The sequence below is a fragment of the Grammomys surdaster genome, unplaced genomic scaffold (assembly GCF_004785775.1).
Source record: "Grammomys surdaster isolate TR1022 unplaced genomic scaffold, NIH_TR_1.0 99, whole genome shotgun sequence".
NCBI lineage: Eukaryota > Metazoa > Chordata > Mammalia > Rodentia > Muridae > Grammomys > Grammomys surdaster.
The window spans coordinates 17,671,006-17,675,685 of record NW_021604578.1 but is presented as its reverse complement, the minus strand read 5'-3'; positions in this window follow the sequence as shown (position 1 = coordinate 17,675,685).

Here is a 4,680-nt window from a genome sequence, read left to right as displayed (position 1 = left end):
CACCCTGCAGAGTTTATTTTCATGCTCGAAGGTCTCTCTCTCTCTCTTTTTTTTTTTGTTGGTAGAGAAACCAAAGTTCAGTATTTTATCATCTTAAACTCCCACAATATCTCTCATGCAATCTTGCCACTTTTTTTTTTTTTTTTTGAGACAGGGTTTCTCTGTGTAGTCCTGGCTGTCCTGGAACTCACTCTGTAGACCAGGCTGGCCTCGAACTCAGAAATCTGCCTGCCTCTGCCTCCCAAGTGCTGGGATTAAAGGCGTGCTCCACCACCGCCTGGCGATTTTTGATTTTTTTTGTTTTTGTTTTTTGTTTTTTTTTGAGACAGGGTTTCTCTGTGTAGCCCTGGCTGTTCTGGAGCTCACTCTGTAGACCACCTGGCCTCGAACTCGAAAATCAGTTGTTTTTTTTTTCCTTAAGATTTATTTATTATGTATACAGCTTTCTGCCTGCATGTATGCCTGCAGGTCAGAAGAGGGCACCAGATCTCATTACAGATGGTTGTGAGCCACCATGAGGTTGCTGGGAATTGAACTCAGGACCATTGGAAGAGCAGACAGTGCTCTTAACCTCTGAGCCATCTCTCCAGCTATTGCCACTTTCAAAGCACTATCTGTCATTGGTCTGCAATGCCTTCATATGCATGCCAGATAAGACAATGTCACTGTGCTAATGCTCATATTGTATGTTGTAGCATATGTACAGTAGACATATATTTTATCTGAAAATGAAGAATATGGATAACTTATCAAATGACTAAACAATTACATTATATTCTTTCTTAGAAGGAATATCAGCTCTATGTCCCTATATCATTAATGTGAAGCCAATGATGTATACCAATTCATAAAGAGCTTTAAACATTCAAAAAACAAGGAGAGGAGAGGGCTTAGGTAGCTGGTGATGGCAGAAATCACAGTTTTCATTCTTTCTTTCTTTCTTTTTTTTTGGGGGTGGGCTGGATTGCTTGCAGTTGAGTTATTAGCCAAGGGGTTCCCATAGGAATCCTCAAGCAGTTCATACTGATTCTTTTTTTTTTGAATTACAATTTTCTTTTTTTTAAATAATTTATTTATTTTTTTCAAATTGTAATTCATTCCTACAGGAGTTATAAACACAGAAAGGCAGGACGTGGGGAAGGGGATGACACTGGAGCATGGGTGTTCAGGGAGAATACAGTTATCTTTCAGAACAGGGTATTGGCTGGGTGAAGGTTCAGGGGACAGATCACTATGACTCTGCCTATGACTCACTTGTCCTTATCTAAGTTGGTATTGTCTGCCAAGGCTACCTATTTACAAGGTCTATGACTCCTCAGGCTGGTAAATTTCCATGAAAGCTGCCTGTTTACAATAGCTTATAGCCATCTGTTTCGGAGTTTTTCCACAGAGACTCAAGACTTGGTGTTAGTATACATGTATGACAGGCCTATTGCTGATTGATTTTAGGTCTATGGCTGATTGTAGGCCTCATTCTTGAAGGTGTTTGATGAAGCAAGTATTTTTAATTTCAATGCAGTGCAATCTGGCTGTTTTTCTTTGTTGCTACCTTTTTAGTGCTGCACCTAAGACATCACAGACAAACACAAGGTCACGGAGCTTGTCCTGGTGTTTTATTTGGAGTCATGCTTTAGTGCATACATTTTGAATTTTATCCATTGTGAACTGATATTTTTGTAAGTTATTTGCTAAGGGTCTCCTCTTGTTTCTCGGCAAGTAGATATTCACACTGAAGAGACTGGTAGCCTGCCCTCTCCATTTTTTTCTCCAACTTTTCTGAAAACTTCTTAAAATTTAGACTAGTCTAGTACTTTGGGCTTTTTCCTTCCAGCCATGGAAATAGGCATTTTCACAAGAAACCTTGGTTGTTTTTATTGAAGAATGGTATTCGGAAACCAGTAGTTAGATTGGGGGTGTATTTAAGTACTGAAAAATGTTATTCCCTGCACTGCAAAAGTTTCTTAGTGGAGGTTGTGCTGCATTATCTTTTTCCTCCTGGTGATCATTATGCCTAATTTAACGTTTTTTTATTGGGCTGTTTTGTAAAATTAATTTTCCAGCTAGAAAATGTGGATTATTATTTTTTTTCGTAGGAACCAGATCTTCTTATTTGCCTTTATGCCTAACATTAAAAGAAGGACTTATTATCCTTTTCTTTATGAGTATGTGTCTGTATGAATATATGGTACTATGCTCTGTGTGTATATGTGTACGTGCATGTGTGTGCATGTGTGTGTGTGTGCCTGTAGATGCCAGAAGATGGTAACATTCCCTGGAGCTGGAGTTACATGCAGTTGTGGGCTGTCTAATGTGGGTGCTGGGAGCTGAACTCTGCTTCTTTGGAAGAACCGTCTTTCCAGAGCCTCTGATCAGCATTTAGAAAAATACTTATTTATTTGAGATTGTAATATAATGTAATGAGATTATTTACCCCTTCTCCTTTCTCCCTCCAAACTTTCTTTTCTCTTTCAAATTCATGTCCTCTCTCTCTTTTTAAATTTGTTAACACACAGAGATGGATATACATATTATTTTTAAACATCACCTGGTCAGTCTGTTCAGTGTTACTTACATGTATGTTCTCAGGATTGACCATTTGATATTGTATAATCAACTGGTGTGCTCTTTCCTGGGGAAGATTCCTCCCAGTCTCAGCATTCTCTAGCTTCCTGTAGTTCATTGTGTAGGACTGAGGTTTCCTGGGTTTCTCCCGCCCACTTTGGCATGTCTGTCGTTGCTGTCTTTGTTCAGCTCACGTTCAGACAGTCAATATGGTGCGACTTTATGGGGGTGGTTTCTGACATTTCTAGAGGACACAGTCTCACAGCAGACACCCTGATCCTCTGCCTCCTAACAACCTTTCTGCCCTCTCTTCCACAATGTTACTTGAGCCTCAGGTGTGGGAGCGTTTTGTAGACTATTCATTGGGACTCCACAACTCTGCATTTTGATTAGTTGTGGTATTCTGGTGTAAAGAGAAGTTTCCTTAATGAGGGATGAGGGCCACCCTTCCCTGTGGGTAGAAGGAGAAATGCTTAGGATGAAGTTAGGGATTATATATGCATATGCTTTCTTCTTTTCTGCTCTTCTTTTGTCATGTGTGAAATGGATGAAGCTATGAGTACTCGTGTGGTTGGGCCTTTGATTTTATTCCATTGGTCTTTGTGCCACTTTATATTGATTTTATATATATATATATATATATATATATATATATATATATATATATATATATTTTTTTTTTTTTTTTTTTTTTTTTTTTTTTTTTTTTTGAGACAGGGTTTCTTTGTGTAGCACTGGCTGTCCTGGAACTCACTCTGTAGACCAGGCTGGCCTCGAACTCAGAAATCCGCCTGCCTCTGCCTCCCAAGTGCTGGGATTAAAGGCGTGCGCCACCACTGCCCGGCTTTGATTTTTATTATAATGCCTCTGTAATATAGCTTAAGGTCTGGGGTGGTAATTCCTCTATTGTTCTTTTTTGCTTAGGATTGTTTTGGTTATCAGGGGGGTGTCTTTTGTGGTTCAGTATAAATTTTAGGATATTTTTCCTATTTCTGTACAAAATGAGATGAAGATTTTGATTGGGATTGCATTGAATCTGTCAATAGCTTTTGGTGAAATTGTAATTTTTTTACAATGTTAATTCTACCAATCTGTGAGCATGGAATGTCTTCCCATTTTTCTGGTGTCTATCTCTACTTCTTTCTTCAGTTTGAAGTTTTCATTGTGGACATCCTTCCCTTCCTTGGTTAGTTTTATTCCTAGATATTTTATTTTCTTTGAGGCTGTAGTGAATGGGAGTGTAGCCACGATCTTTTCTATGTTTATTGGTAGTGTACAGACAAGCTATTGATCTGTGCAAGTTGACTCTGTGTCCTCACTCACTGCTAAAGTTGTTTATTGTTTCTAGATGTTTTCTGGTAGAATTTTTGGGATCTCTAAGGTATAGTTGTATGCCATCTAAAAATAGGGGTAGTTTGACCTTTTCTTTTCCTATTTGTATCTAACCTCCTTCTCCTGCCTTTATCACTCCAGCTTGTACTTCTAGCACAGAATCAAAGAGGAGTGGGGTTGGTGGACATCCCTGTCTCATTCCTGAGTTCAGTGGAATTATTTTCTCCATTTAGGATAATGATGGCTGTGAGTTTCTCATGTGTAGCTTTTATTGTACTGAAGTGTATCCTCTTAGCCTTACATTCGCTAGGACTTTTGCCAGCAATGCATATTGGGTTTTGTCTGTTGAGACGATGATTCAATTTTTGTCAAGTCTATTTATGTGGCTTATTTGTTGACTTGAGTGTGATGAACCAAACCCACATTTTAGGGATAAAGCTGAGTTGGTCATGGTAGATGATCTTTTTTTTTTTTTTTAAGTTTATTTATTTATTATATGTAAGTACACTGTAGGTGTCTTCAGACACCCCAGAAGAGGGCATCAGATCATTACAGATGGTTGTGAGCCACCATGTGGTTGCTGGGAATTGAACTCAGGACCTCCAGAAGAGCAGTCAGTGCTCTTAACCACTGAGCCATCTCTCCAGCCCTAGATGATCTTTTTGAGGTATTTCTGTATTCTGTTCACAAATTGAACATTTTAAATCTATGTTCATTAGGAATAATGGCCTATAGTATTCTCCCTCCCTCCCTCCCTCCCTCCCTCCCTCCCTCCCTCCCTCCCTC